The following is a 16,999-nucleotide window of genomic DNA, read 5'->3' as shown; positions in this document are numbered from 1 at the left end:
TTGGAAGGGGTAATCAGTAAGGAAAAGTTCAAAAAAATCTAGAGCTTATAGTCTTGATAAAAGCTATCTAATATTTTCATCATCATAATATTTATTTTCTTGTAACTTCATGTTCATCAATTCATATGTTTTTTTCCAGTAACTTCCACTTCCTTCATGGGTTTGTAATAATACTGATGGACTCTGCTATTTTGTTGTATGGTGTAGTACCTTGGTTCTCGAAGGTGGGTAGTTTAGTCTTTCCCATAAATTTCAATTATGTAACAAGTTTTTAGATCTGTTCTGACTGTTCTGATTTTGCAATCACCAACTACAGAACAATTCAGTTAATTCTTTTTTCAAGAAGAATTTGTTGAATTAAGGGAAAGGAATGGGATTAGGAAGAGGAACATTAATTGCTTGCTCATGCTATCAAATGTATCTACTGTTACCTGCCACTAGCAATAGGTAATATTGTAAGGTTGCTCATGCTATCAAATGTACTTGAACTTCCAGTTGCCCCCTCTGTGCATTCGTAGTCATCAGTTGTTCCTTTAAGCAAATACTCCACTTTCTCTTCATTCGAAGTACTTTGCACCAACGGATGCTTTTGTATCAATGATGCCAATATTCCTTCCAGTTCCATAGCTACTTCCTTCATGGTAGGCCTTTCATCTCCTTGAACATGTAAGCATCTTGCTGCAAGAGTTGAGACTTTGATAATCTCGTTATGATCATCATTTTTCTGCAGCTATTCAACAAGAATCTGGAAGAGTCGTCCCTGTTTTAAAGAAGATAGAAAATGCATGGCTAGGTTCCTCTCTTCCTCTGGCCTATCAAAGCTAAAAGCTTTTTTTCCAGTCATCATTTCCACTAACACTACCCCAAAAATGTAAATGTCACTCTTATCTGTCAGCTGGTTCGTCTGCATATATTCAGGATCTAAGTAGCCTAGTGTTCCTTGCACCATTGTCTTCAGCTGTTTCTTTTGCTATTCTAAGTCTGATGTCCCATGTAACAGCTAACGACTTGCCTTTGTTGTGGATGTGATCATAGAGTGTGCCATTTGGAATGAACTCATAAACCAATAATGGGACTTCTGTTTCCAAGCAACATCCAATCAACTTTACCACATTTGACAAAACTGTAAAATTAGTCCCTGTGGTATTCAAAATACTTTCGATAGGGTCCAAAAAGTTTGCAGCTTGCATGGATGGTCCAAAATCAAGATTTTTCTGTGGTTTTGCTCCAAAAAAAACTTGAAAATATGATTTTGCCCTTTTATTTTCTTTTTTCTTTTTTTATAATTATTTTAACATTATTTTAATTTAAAAAAAAGATTTTTATTAAAAGAATTTTCCACCAACCGCCCCACCATTCTCTCTCTCTCTCTCTCTCTCTCTCTCTCTCTCTCTCTCTCTCTCACACACACACACACAAGAAAAACCCACCTTCACCTCCCCTACCCCCATTCCCGATCTTCTTCTTCCCAGTTCACCTTTAACTTAAAGTACACACACATACACACAATTAAATATGTTCCCGTTTAACCCTTTCTTTATTCCCAGCGAACAATCCCAGCTCACCATTGTTTCTCAACAAATTCTTGCAGATTTCGACATCTTCTCTGTTGTTGGAGCTAATAAACCGTCACAGTTAGTTGACTTAAGAGTCTCGGTCAAACCTGGTGAGACAATTGTAATTAGGTTTAAAGGAATCACTGGAAGCCCATTGGTTAGTGGAATCTGCATAAGTGAGCTCCTAAAATCTCTGGTAGCTAAAGTTTCATATAGATTTTTAATTCTATTTGTAATTTGATGAGTGAATTTGATTTGACTTTTTCTTTTTGATTTACTCACAGATGATGTAAAACAAGATTTTCTAAATTGTTAGAATTGTGATGTTGATATAGAAATCCCTTCAGTTCAAGTATGTAATGTTCTTATTAACAAACACATTAATGTTACTAAATGATGTATAAATGTGTCCAAATTTCCGAATATATACAGAAGAAAGTCATGCGAAAGAAATCAGTAGAGAAATATGAGTAGAGAAATATGAGAAGAGGATACAAAAGTTGACTAGTCAATGTTAGAGGAAGACTGATGAATGTTATCAAGATTGGATGTCTTTAACTGCAGCAAGCCAGCAACTAAGCAACTGGAAAAGGTCCACATGTAACTTCGATGGTGATGAAGAAGGATTAAAACCTAAGTGTTTGTGTGAATGTGTGTGGGAGGTTGAATTTGCAGGTGTAGGGTGAGGAAGGAGAAGGTGGAGAGAGTCAAAGAGAGATGGGGAGAGAATGGGAGGGTACGAGTGGAGGTATGGGTGGGGTAGCTAATTGTTTTTTTTTTAATTTTTAATTAATAAATTATTAAACAAAATATAAAAAATACAAAAAAAGAAATAAAAGGGAAAAACCGTCTTTTTAAATTGTTTTGGATCAAAACCAAAGAAAAATCTTGATTTTGGACTATCCATGCAAGTTGAAAACCTTTTGGATCCTATCCAAAGCTTTTTGAATACCACATGGACTAATTTTATAGTTTTGTCACCACATTTCTATGATTGATTTGAGAAATGATAAACACTTAATTAATAAATTGCTCTATCTGGGTTTGGGTTTGATCTGCTAGTTTGGACTTCTTTATGGCAATTGTTCTACTATCTGATAGTATTCCATTATAAACTGTGCCATAGCCACCCTTACCAATAATCCTGTTATCATGATATTTGTTGGTTGCCCTCTTAAGCTCCTCTATGGTAAAGACTTTTGCTTGATCAGTAGCTCCACCATCCCCAGAAATCCGTTGTTGCAACAGGATTCCACCATTTTGCTTGAAGAATTTTTCTCTAAGGATCATAAGTCTACGTTTCTTGAGTCCGAAGTACAACCAGTTAAGAAACACAATTAGAAAGATGGCAGCAAATGAGGAACCTGCAAACAAGATACTTTAATTTATAAGTTGTAGTAGTAGGAGCTCAACATGAAAGGATTGTCACTTTACTTACCTACTGAAATCTTTATAAGCATTGATTGATCTGCAGTGCATCCTTTTCCATCTTTCCAGCCATCTCCATAATAACCTTTTCGACATTTACATGTATACTTTATTTAGTTCATTCTTCGTAACATTAGCAGCAATTGTGGTAGTTGGTCGCCAGGTTTTTCTCTCTTTCATCTGTTTGACTATTTTTAACATGGGTCAAAGAAAAACTAAAACATCTTATTGAAATTTTGTAGGCTGGTGGACTATTATCTTTCATATCTGAGTTGGTTCTCAACTTGTAGAAGAATAACATCAAATATTTTGGCATCCGAGTGTAAAAAATAATATTTGAAATCATAAGTTCCTTAATAATACTTTATTGTGTTACATGTACTTTATTACTTACTCATAATATATACTTCAATCTGATTATTGATTATGTTTGGTGAGATCGTGTTCTCTGTTCTTGATGCTGCATCAGATAGGGAACCAAAAGTGAGGGGTCAGGAGTAAGCAGATGATTTTACAAGTAATGCTTAACAGTATTGAAGGAAATTTGGATAAAGTGAAACATGAGCTACAGAAGGGGAAATTAATGCTTAATGAAACATTTACGACTTTGCCACTTGAACCTGCACTTTCAACAGTTCCTTTGGATTACAAAAATAACACCATTCCGTTAAAGAGGTGCTATTTAGAATTTTGCATGTATATATGACTATATGTACTTCGTACAAGTTTACATGATACTCTTCAATAAAATTGTAAATGTGGTGCAAGGGTAGTTCTAAATATTTGCATCTGGTATCAGGGGTTACTCAAGGAAAATGCAAATGGTAGCAAATACTAGGCATATGGAGGTGACTTTGGAGATACACCAAATGACTTAAATTTCTGCTTAAATGGTCTCATATGGCCTAATCGGACTCCTCATCCTGGTCTAAATGGTGATTACTATAATTTTTTTGCTTAGTATTTAGGTTTTTGTTTAGTTATTTCCAACAAAAATGTTCCCATGATGAATCTTTTGGTAGAGACAATGTATAAGAACTACTTCATTAAGCTAATTATGATGCGATCCTTTGTTTATTTGTTTTTAGAGGTCATGTATTGCTATCAACCAATTAAAATTTCGTTCACCAATGGCGTAATTAAGGTATCAATATCATCACTCTTACTTATTTGTCTATATCATTTTCATCAAAATGTTTATGTTGCGCATTATATATTCATATGTCAAGTTGTGCTTTCTATATAGAAAATGTTAACCTTGGTCTTTGCGTTTTTTTTTTCATAGATTACAAACACCAATTTCTTTCAAACAACAGAAGATCTATAGTTTAATTGGGTGATTGAAGGTGATGGATGTAAACTTGATTCTGGAACTCCCAGTCTACCAACATTAGAGTTTAATTGGGTGATTGAAGGTGATTTTGGTTCTTGAAACGAGACTCAAGATATCATATTTTGGCATGGCTAGAAGCTTTGGAGGAAACGAGACTCAAGCAAAAGTAAACACACAGAGAGTTATTGGCACATAGTAAGCTAGATGATGCAATTGTATATAAATGAGTTCATTTTTTTATAACATTTACTCACTTTTGGAATAATTATTTGTATTTGACATATTAGTGAAATGAATTATCTTTGTTATTTATAGTATTTTATTTTGTACTATGAGATTTTTAATGTATTATTTAATTTGAAAATTAGTAAATCTATAAATAATAATTTTATTAAACATTTAAAATTATGATACGCAAAAATGTGTGTCATCTTCATTTATGACATGGCCTTTCTTGACAGGGGCTTTCTTGATATGCATTGTGTGTCATTAACACGCGCGTCGTAAGGTTATGACACGCAAATGCGTGTCGTCTTCCTTTATGACAGGGCCTTCCTCGATACGCATTGCGTGTCGTAAATGTGCGTCGTAAATGAGCGTTCTAAATGCGCGTCGTCTCTCTTTATGACAGGGCCTTCCTTGACGCGCATTTGCGCGTCGTCTGAGCCTTTTATGACGTGCAATGAGCGTCGTAAAAGGTTGTTTTTCTAGTAGTGATATATATATATATATATATATATATATATATATATATATATATATATATATATATATATATATATATATATATATATAGTCTGTTTAGCGTAGCCGGGAATTTAGGCAGAGTAACACTAAGTACTAAGCTTATCCAAATTATCGGCTACGCTAAACAGACTATGTGTGTGTGTGTGTGTGTGTGTGTGTGTATATATATATATATATATATATATATATATATATATATATATATATATATATATATATATATATATATAGTCTGTTTAGTGTAGCCAGGAATTTGGGCAGAGTAACACTAGGTACCAAGCTTATCCAAAGGTGGCTATAATACCAAGTGTTAGTGTTTCCTGACAACTGGCTAGTGTAACAACTAGGTATGATCTTATCTATCATAGTGGTTCAGCATAACAACTAGGCATACTATTTGCTAAAGTATTTGGGCGGAGTAACTACCGGACATAATATTATTGTAATTTTATGGGTAAAATTATCTAACTATAGTGAGTAATAACTACGTAAAGCTATATTTTAGAAATGTATTTACCCCCGAAAAGAGTTGAAAATGGGGTTGTAAACTCATTTGAGAGTTATGAAACCATTGATGTGGGGTAGGAATCTACAAGCTAAGACTTTAAGAGACGTTCAGGATAGTGGCATGAGAATCAAGATAGAAAGAGAATGAGCGAGAGGGGGTGAGGAAAATGGTCTGTCAAAGATTGCCATTTATTGTAGATTTTAGGGTGCTGATGTGTGTAAAATTCATTGGTTTTATTACTACTCTAAAAATATAGATTTAGCACACAGAGGCAGTGAATCTGTCTTTTAGTGGTATAGTTGAATAAGTAGGGTGTCGAACTCAGGGAACGGAAATTAAACTAATAACTAATTTTAGCTAAATAAGTAATAAAAGTGAAGGGTTTTCTTTAGTTTTACAAGACTAGAAATTTAAACACACCACCTAACACGTAATTAACTAATCAACTAATGCAAGTAAAAATTCACCAAATTTAATAAAAGGGTTTCTGTTTAGGTCCAACCAATTCACTCCTATGGTAAATTTTATGATAAAGTAATAAATTAATTGTTATTGATTACCAACTATAGTGATTAGATTCACATTCGTTATTACCAACCCTTAGGAAATTAATCAATTCAAGCAGTGATCAAGTGTTTAAACTAATTAACTCCCAAGTTCAATTATTTGGATTAAATAAGATTTGTAATTGGTTAATCAACTTAGTAATTCAACTAACCTCTTGTTTGTTGGTTTCTCAAAAAAGCTCACACATTAATTTACCCATTCTCTAATTAATCATATTTTCATATTCACTAATCCTATGCATATAATAAAGTGTTCACATAAATCATATGAGGTTAACAATTACGAGATGTTCATGCAGCCTAATTGTCTTCCAATTAACAGAAAATAGTTATGGTTAATGCATAAGGGTCTTTAAAAAACTTAATTTAATAAAATCACCAACAATCAATCAATCAAGTTATAAATCAAACCATAGGAGTAATTTGTTCTTTCCTAAATAGAAACTACGAAAATTCAGCTCATGATTACAGTAAAAGAGAAGCTAAAAACGAATTTAGTTAATCTAATGTAACGCTCTAAAAGTTCCAACCGATTTAAACTTTTCAAAAACAACCCAAATTCATTAAGTTATTACAAAAAGATTTTCAATACAATTATTATCATAGTATTGCTAGAACCATATCATAAAACATAAACACGAGGAGCGGTACGATCACGCCTTTTCCTTGCCACGGTCTCCTAAAGAACCTGAAACATTTAAACCACAACTATAAGCCCGAAAGCTTAGTGACATAACCCCAAAATACCAACCACATATACCATACACATAACATGTCATATCATAACAGAAGATAGAACAACCATGCACTTCGGGTTTACTGTGTGACTGGTCCGCCGTACCGGGCCTTCAGTCCACCTGGTCCACCCTCCGAGTCTAGCCATATTCATCGAGTCTACAGTGTGATTGGTACACCCGCACCGGGCCTTCAATCCACCTAGTCCACTCTCTGAGTCTACAGTTTGACTGGTCCGCCTGCACCGGGCCTTCAGTCGGCCTGGTCCACTCTCCGAGCCTCGGCACGTCTGGTCCGCCCTCTTGGGGCCTACAGCCTATCCGGACCGCTCGCTCGGCGTTCGGGATAACCGGTACGCCCTGGGTATGTTGGCCTACAACACAAAGCAGGACCCACCTCAACCCATCCCCAGTCTAACAACCATGTGCACATAAACATATAATCATATAACAATCCACATCCAATCAAACCGATCTAGCATATCACATAACATAACATCATCCTAACCAGGATACCGACCTTAACCAGGTCTCTAATATATATCATCCTAACTACCAGGATGCAAGCATAGCAAAGCAATATCTTAACAACGATACCCGGATTACAATCCGATTAAGGGCCGACCTTGGTGCCGTAGACCCTATCGATATAGTGAGGATAACTCACCTGCAACTATCAACTGAAAAGATAAGACCAGGATGCTCCGACCACTGACACGATCTTCACCACTAGCCACCTCCAAATCACTGAACTAAAAATAAATGCCCACAATTACCACAAATACCCTTGGATGTCAACTGGTCAACCATTGGTCAAAGTCAAAGTCCTCAGTCAAAGTCAACCTTCCTGACTGACTCTACTCGCCGAGTCAACCCGCTGACTCATCCAGTCCCTATATTTAGAACTCCTAATCCACGACTCAACTCGCCGAGTCACCCCAAGACTTGCCGAGTCGCCCCAAGACTCGCCGAGTCCAACAAACTCTGAGTCCTTTCCCACTCAACTCACCGAGTCGTCCCTCGACTCACCGATTCACAGCTTAACCCAAAAAGGCTAGGACTCCACTACCAAACTCGCGGAGTCCAAGAACAGACTCGTCGATTCCAAGGCAACATTCAACATACTCGCCGAGTTTTTCTTCCAACTCGTCGAGTTCCTGCCCATCTTCATCCAACTCGCCGAGTTCACCCATGTGACTCGCCGAGTACCTCTAGTTCTTAATCCATACAGTGGCTTTCCAAGCCATGCAGGGGCTCCAAACCATAGATCCACTCCCTTACAACCCATCAATCACGTAAAGTGGCAAACTTTACGTGAATCTGAAGAGATCTAAGAATAAAACACTCTTGGGCTAAGGTTTGGGACAAAAGAACTACATCTCTTGATTATAGACGTTATGGCTCCTTGGGTAATTACAACCCTAGATCTGAGGTAGCAACCTCGGATCTCACACCAAACTCGAGATGGACCTCATTCATGCCCCAAAAACCCCACAATTGATAGATCTAAATGCACAAAAGCTCAAGAACAGATCTATTACCTCCAATGTAAGCTCCCACTGAAGTAGACCTCGAATCTATGTCCTTTCCTTGCTGCAACCCCTTTGCTCTTCAAGATTTCCTTCCTAATCCACTTATCCAAGCTCCAAAATGTACTCCAATCTCTCACTCACGTCTATTAGGGTTTCTGGAACTCAAGGGAGGGTAAAGAGGCTGGGGAGAGGGTATTATGTTCTTTATATAGGGCACAACCCCCAGGATTAGGGTTTTCTTCATATAGCACCAACTCGCCGGGTCCACCCAGGCGACTCGCCGAGTTGGTCACTTAACACGTGACTCGAACTGCAACTCGACTCACTGAGTCTATCCATCAACTCGCTGAGTCGACCTTCTTATTTACACTTTAGCCCTTCAACTATACTTCTGAATTTCCGGGATGTTATAATTATCCCCCAATTAAATTAGGCTTCGTCCTCGAAGCCTGCTGCAACACACAATTCCAGATAATACTCCCACAATGCACCCTCCTGGTATCGACCGACCCAGGTTCCCCCGAACACTACTATCGAGCCTCTATAAAATCCAACTCTTCTCGCCCATAGATACGGAAACTAATTCAAGCCGGCCACCGGCTTCTTTCCCTGATAATAACCCTTGCTAACCAAAGATCACCCGATGATACCTTCATCACTTCCAAATCACAGCAAGCACTTGACTCTCACCAAGCTAGATTTCACCCTGAACCACCAGGTCCTGACCCAGTGCCAGCTGCTGGGACTCATCCCGCTTCTCCCTCCGAATCCAACTCTTTTCTTCCCGGGCTAACAGGATGACACATCCCTTAGCTCATGAGCACTCCCATGAGCTCTCTTATGCAATCACGTACACATGTTGTACCTGAGCCAACATCCTCGGGCTGGAAAACCCGACACACTAGCAATACTTCCAAACATCCCCAGGATGAATTACCACTACATACATAACCTCCTGATCGCATCCATACAGAAAATCCAAGGCTCCCTCCTTGCATCCCTTCCGAACTCCTTTGGTTCAACAATACCGAAAATCCTTCCACAACCTCAACAGACACCCAACCCGGATGCGTTCCCATACCACTGGTACCATCCCAGTACTTACTACCAATAGCTGAAGTACTGCCGATAATCCACTTACTCCACTTCCTCCTCTGTTGGAGTACCCACGCTCCTTCTGGAGCTACATGCCTTTCCTTTCTAGGAAATCCACTCATCCACCCTTACCACAACGGCACGTGCCACTGAGCTATACTTCACTCTACATTACCCATGTAGAGCAACTGTCATTCTCGAACTTCCTTAACTCTGAATCTACTTGCAAGGACTCTAGGGTCCATGCACTGCTTTCACTAACTTCATCAACACTTGGGGCCAGACCATATCAATCATCATTTCCTAATGACGCCTTTTCTCACTCTCCTCGAACCGGTCCACTAACACGTACAGAGTCTTCAGCATGACTGGACCGCCTTACCAGGCCTTCAGCCTATCTGGACCACTCTCGGAACATTCAGCATGTCTAGACCGCCGTCGGGCCTTCAGCCTGTCTGGACCGTTCTCAGAACCTTCAGCATGTATGGACCGCCTCTCTGGGCCTTCAGCCTATCTGGACCATTCTCCCGAGCCTTTAACCTGACTGGTAGGCCTTTCGGCCTTCAATTTTCTCAGTCTGCTCAACTACCCTTCCAGGGAATCCTTCCTGTTCATACTGTTCTAGTCCCTTAGTGGTTCCGAACTCTCGTTCCGATCTCGGAATCCTTTCCATGGCCTAAACCCAGGCCTAACATCAAACACTAACTTTCCTGAATCCATGGTCTGCTCCCTGCCCCCACTAGTTTGCCACTTACTCATACTAGCCCACACTCTTGGCTGACTGAAACACTGCTGACTCCCAAACAGCTAATCCACCTCAAATACTTGTCGATCCTCCTGAGAATTTTCCAATTCTCCCCACTTAGAGCACTGACTACCAACCACCGGTGACCCAACCAGCATCACTTAAACGTTCTTACTCAACAAATTCTCTTTTACATGAACTGAATCAAAACGATCAATTTCCACAAAATCACGTTCCGGCATCGCGCATCTCGAACTCTAAGGGAGTTCGACTCCCCGCTGAACACTTCTCAAAACACAATGCTATACCCAACAATAAGACCATACAAACAAAATCTGACCATCATTTCCTTGGATGCTAACTGATTTCAACCCCTAACTACCGACCCATCAATAATACCATAAACCCAAAAGATCGAACAAATACAATACCATGAATTACGCGAACAAGACTAGCAGATATAATATTCCATAGCAACCATAAGACAACAAGATATCAAGAAGGAAACATACTCGTAGCTGCATCCGGCTCTGCCCTAACCTCCGCTGCTATAAGCTGAAAAGCACGCCCCTGAACCCTCGGGGGCTTTGCTCCACCCTGACCTCCACCTGTAATCCTCAAAGTGGTCGATGCAGGAGCCTGCACCGGTCCTGCAGCAAACTGTGGACAGTTGGCCCTCATGTGACCAACCTGGTGGCACTGATAACAAGTCCTCATATCCTGAACTAGGACTGACTGACAGCAATCCATCGCATAGTGCCCCTCTCTCCCACACTTGCTGCACGCACCACCAGACCTACAAACTTCGGTGTGACCCTTCCCACACTTCCCACAAGTGCGGCTGCTCTGATCTCCAACCCTAGAATCAACGGTCTTGGACCGTTTCAACGCCAGCTGTGATTGTGTCAGGGCCTGCCTCTGCTCTCTCAACTGTAACTCAATCTCCAACTCACGCCGCCGAGCGGCCTCCTGCAACTCCAGCAAGGTCTCGCACCTCTGCGTAGACACAAACTGCCTTATATCCCTCTTGAGCATACTCAGATATCGGGACATCTGAGCCTGCTCCGAAGCAAACTCTGGGCAAAGCATCGGCCTCTCAGTGAACATCCTGGTGATCTCCATCACCGACTCTGAATCTTGCTTTAGCTCCAGGAACTCCTGAGCCAACCTCTCCCTCTTAACCCGTGGAACATAACGAGTACTAAAGATCTCCCAGAACTGATCCCATGAAACTGCAACCCTCTGCGCATCCGAATATGACCCCATGGTCAATCTCCACCAATCCTTCGCCCGAGCCTCAACAGGTTCAGAGCACACCTCACTCTCTGATCAGCAGGGCATGGACACGTGAAGAAACACCCCTCCACGTCTGACAACCATCTCATAGCAACAATCGGGTCCTGAACTCTATCGAAGGTAGGGGGCTTTGTATTATCGAAGTCCCGATACTTAAAACCTCTACCGGCTCCTCACCCTGCCGCTGCTATAGTCGTTGTAGCCGCCGCGGTAGCCGTCTCTGTAAAAGCTGCATAGCGCTCATCAAAATACTCAACCATGGCGGTCTTGATCGACCCAAATAGTTCTGGCAACTCGGCCCGGAACAACACAACAACCTGATCATGCAGGATCTCACGAATCCTAGCATCCAACTCGTCTGTACTCATCTAAACAATAACCTCGGGCAGTACTGACCCACCCTGACCGCCCTCTCTTGCTTCCGATCCTGATCTGGATCTGCTCCCAGCATGCCTCGTAACCACCATACAGAAAATACCGCAAAACATCAGACGCTCTCCCAGAACCCCGAGAACCAACTCCCAACCCAACCCTAGAGGTTGTGGCTTCCTTGATACACGTATGGGTTCTGTGCTTTCAGTAGTACGGGCCCATAGTACCTTCCACACCTACCCATATTTATATCAAGTATCACCACAACACCCTAGTGATGATCATACATAACAAGCACCCAATCCTCATTCCTAGAGGAACACTCGAAATCTCATACAGAAAGAAACCCTAGGCTAGCAGGCCTCATAAATCAGGAAACTCTATCACGAAATTCCATAAGATCCCTAGCCTAGTACTAGCGTGTTGTTCTATCATATCTTATAAACAAATAACTTGTATGGTATCTTGGGGTTACTTACTGGCTCCGACTGATCGTACCTCCGCGTCCTCCTTTACTCATTTTGAAAACCATTTTAAATTCTCTTTTTGAAAACTCTCCTTTATTTGAGACTGGATTCACACGAATATTCCTCCAATTCACTCAAACCAAGGCTCTGATACTAACTTGTAACGCTCTAAAAATTCCAACCGATTTAAACTTTTCAAAAACAATCCAAATTCATTAAGTTATTACAAAAAGGTTTTCAATACAATTATTATCAGAGTATTCCCAGAACCATATCATAAAACATAAACACGAGGAGCGGTACGATCACGCATTCGCCTTGCCACGGTCTCCTGAAGAACCTGAAACATTTAATCCACAACTGTAAGCCCGAAAGCTTAGTGATATATCCACAAAATACCAACCACATATACCATACACATAACATGTCATATCATAACAGAACACAAAACAACCATTCACTTCGGGTCTACTGTGTGACTGGTCCGCCGTACCGGGCCTTCAGTCCACTTGGTCCACCCTCCGAGTCTAGCCATATCCATTGAGTCTACAGTGTGATTGGTCCGCCCGCACCGGGCCTTCAATCCACCTGGTCCACTCTCTGAGTGTACAGTTTGACTGGTCTGCCCGCACCGGGCCTTCAGTCGGCCTGGTCCACTCTCCGAGCCTCGGTACGTCTAGTCCGCCCTCTTGGGGCCTACAGCCTATCCAGACCGCTCGCTGGGCCTTCGGGATAACTGGTCCGCCCTAGGTATGTTGGCCTACATCTCTTGATCATCGACTTTATGGCTCCTTGGGTCATTACAACCCTAGATCTGAGGTAGCAACCTCGGATCTCACTCCAAACTCGAGATGGACCTCATTCATGCCCTAAAAACCCCACAATTGATAGATCTAAATGCACATAAGCTCAAGAATAGATCTATTACCTCCAATGTAAGCTCCGACTGAACTAGACCTCGAATTTGTGACCTTTCCTTGCTGCAACCCCTTTGCTCTTCAAGATTTACTTCCTAATCCACTTATCTAAGCTCCAAAATGTACTCCAATCTCTCACTCATGTCTATTAGGGTTTCTGGAACTCAAGGGAGGGTAAAGAGGCTGGGGAGATGGTATTATGTTCTTTATATAGGGCACAACCCCCGGATTAGGGTTTTCTTCATACAGCACCAACTCGCCGAGTCCACCCATGCGACTCACCAAGTTGGTCACTTAACACGTGTCTCGAACCGCGACTCGACTCGTCGAGTCGACCTTCTTATTTACACTTTAGCCCTTCAACTATACCTCTGGATTTCCGGGATGTTACATCTAAACATGATTCACTTCTAAGAATAAGTGGAAAATTTAACCTAATTCCCCTTGAGTATTCTAAAGATCGAATATTAGGTTTCTTCCAGTCTCCAAGGGTTTCCTCAGTCGAAAGTTATTCTCCAGAGATACCAAAAAAACTCTCCGATTCGGAATTAGATCCTCTATTTATAATTATCTCAAAACAGGGGCAACTCGGCGAGTAGGTATCCAACTTGCCGAGTTCCTTTGAGAAATATGTGTACGGTAAGGATTCTGGACATTACTTCGCGACCATTCAGTGGAACTCGCCGAGTAGCTCCACGTTTGTTCTTCTTTCTTCATTCTCCAGCTTCTGATTGCTTCTCCTTCTTCCTTTTTGCTTCCAAGCATGTCTTCTGGACTGAAAATATAGTTTAAACATTATTAACTACCTTTTGTCCATATTATGCAACTAATTAACTAATAATTAATAAAAATCTATACTAAACACATGGATAAATATGCACATATCAAAATACCCCACACTTGACTTTTGCTTGCCCCCAAGCAAAGCTGATTTTAGCACACTAGAATCACATAAGACAATTCCAATTGAACCCAGCCATTATGCCAAGACCGCAACGCATGCATTTGTGTCTAAAATTTTTCCTAAGGACCCCCTAAATTCTAAATACTTACAATCCTCATAAACACTCGCCTACTTCTTTTGAACAACACTCATTTTATGCATCCCTCCGAATCCATCCCTAAAAAAGTTTCTTAACCTCAATATATTTTTGGTTGAGCAACCCAATCATACATAATCTAGAAAATTACAATTTATGATACCACTATGAAGCTCTTTGGAATTCTTCACTTTTTTTACATTTTGATCTTTGATTTTTGGGTATCTTCAATTTTTGAATTTCTTTAGAATTTTTTTTTTATCTTTGATCTTCATACTGTGACTTTAATGCTCAAAAATTCTTCAAACTTTTTCTTGTAATTCTCTCTCTTTCTTGTATTTTTATTTTTTTACATGTACCTCACTTTTTATCACTCAAAAACCTACATGCTTAAGCAAGGGCGCTCAACTTCAACCTTTATTGGTTAAAAACAAAATTTTCCTGGATACATTTCTGGTACACAATGCTAAAATATTGCATCCTTTAAACTAAGCAAGGTCCTGTTTTTGTCCCATGATTTCACTAGAATAAGGGAGGCCACAAATGCACTAGAATGTATATAGGCTAAACTAAACATTTGGGTCTTCATGCAATCATCAACATAATTCTAACATGGAATCTTAATTACTTTTACCATAGTTTTCTAATTTAGCCCTAAGCAATTTTTTTTATGCAAGATTTTTGAAAAAATTAGCCTAAATTAGGATTCTAAGTTGACTAAAATGTAACCAACCCCCTACCCCACACTTAATTTATGCAATGTCGCAATTGCATGTTATGCATGAAAATGAAAAATATACAATATAGAGGGAATTAGAACAAACTCCCCTGGGATAGTAGTGGCGAAACTAATCATCTTCAATTAAGCTCCTACTTCGAATGACTTTAGACATGGGAACAACTCATCCATGCCTTGGGTATCATGTCGCGTGTGGTAAACTTGATGTGTGTGGTAAACATCTAAATAGCTCCAATTGTTTAGGACAAAGCTCTCAGAAATCTTCCACGGATGAATCTTCACGAAAATAGGGATAAAAGCTGCAGTGAATGTGCCCAAAACAGATATTGAGATTGACACGTTGAGGGACTCGGCGAGTCAAACGTGAACTCGGCGAGTAGATCGGCCCCCAGTAGAAAATCGTGAAATTGCACACAAACTCGTCCAATATCATCCAAATACCTCCTATACTCCACATTATTCCACTCCTCATTCTTGTCTTCCACCGGGATAATCGGTGGGTCTTCTCGGGCCCGTTCCCTCCTTTACCTAACTCTTCTTCCTGGCTCCTCGGGAACAATCACCTCATCTTCAAGTGGGATTGCATATGAATCCCCAAACTTCTTTGCAATCCTTTCCCTCTGGAATAATGTAGTGCTAAATGGAGGAGGAGAAATTACTGTTAATTCCCTTGCCTCTTGCATATCCAAAACCCCATACGATCTTGCTAGTCTTATAACAAACATACCCCCATTAATTTTGGAGGTAATCTTTTCCTTCACCGCTCCATCCGCAAGATATTTTGCCAAACAATAAGGCAAGTTGCAAAAAACTTCCGGGGTGATTATGCTCCACAAGTAGAAAATATCGAGAGTAGGGACTTTGTCATCATCCTTCCTCATGTTGATGGTGCTAGCAATGATGCGGTGGATGAGATGATGGATCGGAGAACGGATATGGCCTTCCTGAGCAGAAGAGGGAATATAAACCCGATTTGCAATACTATTCCACCAAGTGGAGGCAACAACTTCCTCGGGAAGATCCCTATGACATTGCTTCAAAAATGTTTCAAAGTCCTCCGACATAATGACGTTCTGATCATAAAGACCTACCCTCCAAGCAAGTTCTGCTATGCTGGACTGGCGCAGCTCCCCTCCAAGGCAAAAAGTGATAATATTTGGGTTATAGTATTCACTACCACCCCGGAACGAGATAGTAGCAAAGAATTCCCAGCACAATTCCTTAAATACAGGTTTGTATTTTGAAAAGCTGCATCCACCAATCATAGATTATTGTTGTTCCTAACACTTCAAAAGATTTCACCAAGTAGGGTGTTAACTCCTCTTCCAACCCAGTCTGTCTCATCCAATTCCAATCAATTGCATTGGGGAGGTAAATATCTTTCTGTTTCAGCATCTCCAATTTGTTTTTTGCCCGAGCTTGTGTGACATCCCTATTTTCACGGCCAGAAAAGACTGATTTAGTTTATGCTTTATAAAAATCAGAGTAACATTTTAAATAAAAGTGTTGCGGAATTTGTCCCAAAACAAAATATGATAAATATTTATCAAAAGCATTTCAAAAGAAATGTATTTCATTAAAAGACTTGGGATGTCATGTTCGATACAGATCAAAAGCATAAATTGTACAATATAAGCCTTACTACATTATTTCATATCTACAGGCCTATATTCGTAATCCCTCATCCAAACATCACATCTATGCTCATGTGCCACTACCTGTAATACAAGAAACTGAGTGACTCAGGCTGGGGAGCCTGGTGAGCACATAGGGTTTTCAACCCACAATAAATAATTTTATTAATTTCATCAATCAACAATAACCTGATTAGCCGTTCCCGTTATCCTCACTTTACGTCCCTAAACAACTATCATAAGGGACTGAGCCTAAGGATCATCATCGGGATGGACACTACTGCTAAGGG

The 16,999-nt window shown here is 40.2% G+C and overlaps 1 pseudogene; it reads right to left on the bottom strand.

Annotated features, from left to right (window-relative positions):
* Positions 1 to 427: 427 nt before the first annotated feature.
* Positions 428 to 16,139, bottom strand: LOC111909525 (putative wall-associated receptor kinase-like 16; annotated as a pseudogene).
* Between the last annotated feature and the right edge of the window lie 860 nt (positions 16,140 to 16,999).

This window comes from Lactuca sativa, chromosome 3, assembly GCF_002870075.4.
Source record: "Lactuca sativa cultivar Salinas chromosome 3, Lsat_Salinas_v11, whole genome shotgun sequence".
Classification (NCBI taxonomy): Eukaryota; Viridiplantae; Streptophyta; class Magnoliopsida; order Asterales; family Asteraceae; genus Lactuca; species Lactuca sativa.
The sequence above is the reverse complement of the archived record's forward strand: the minus strand, read 5'-3'. Positions and strand labels throughout refer to the sequence as shown.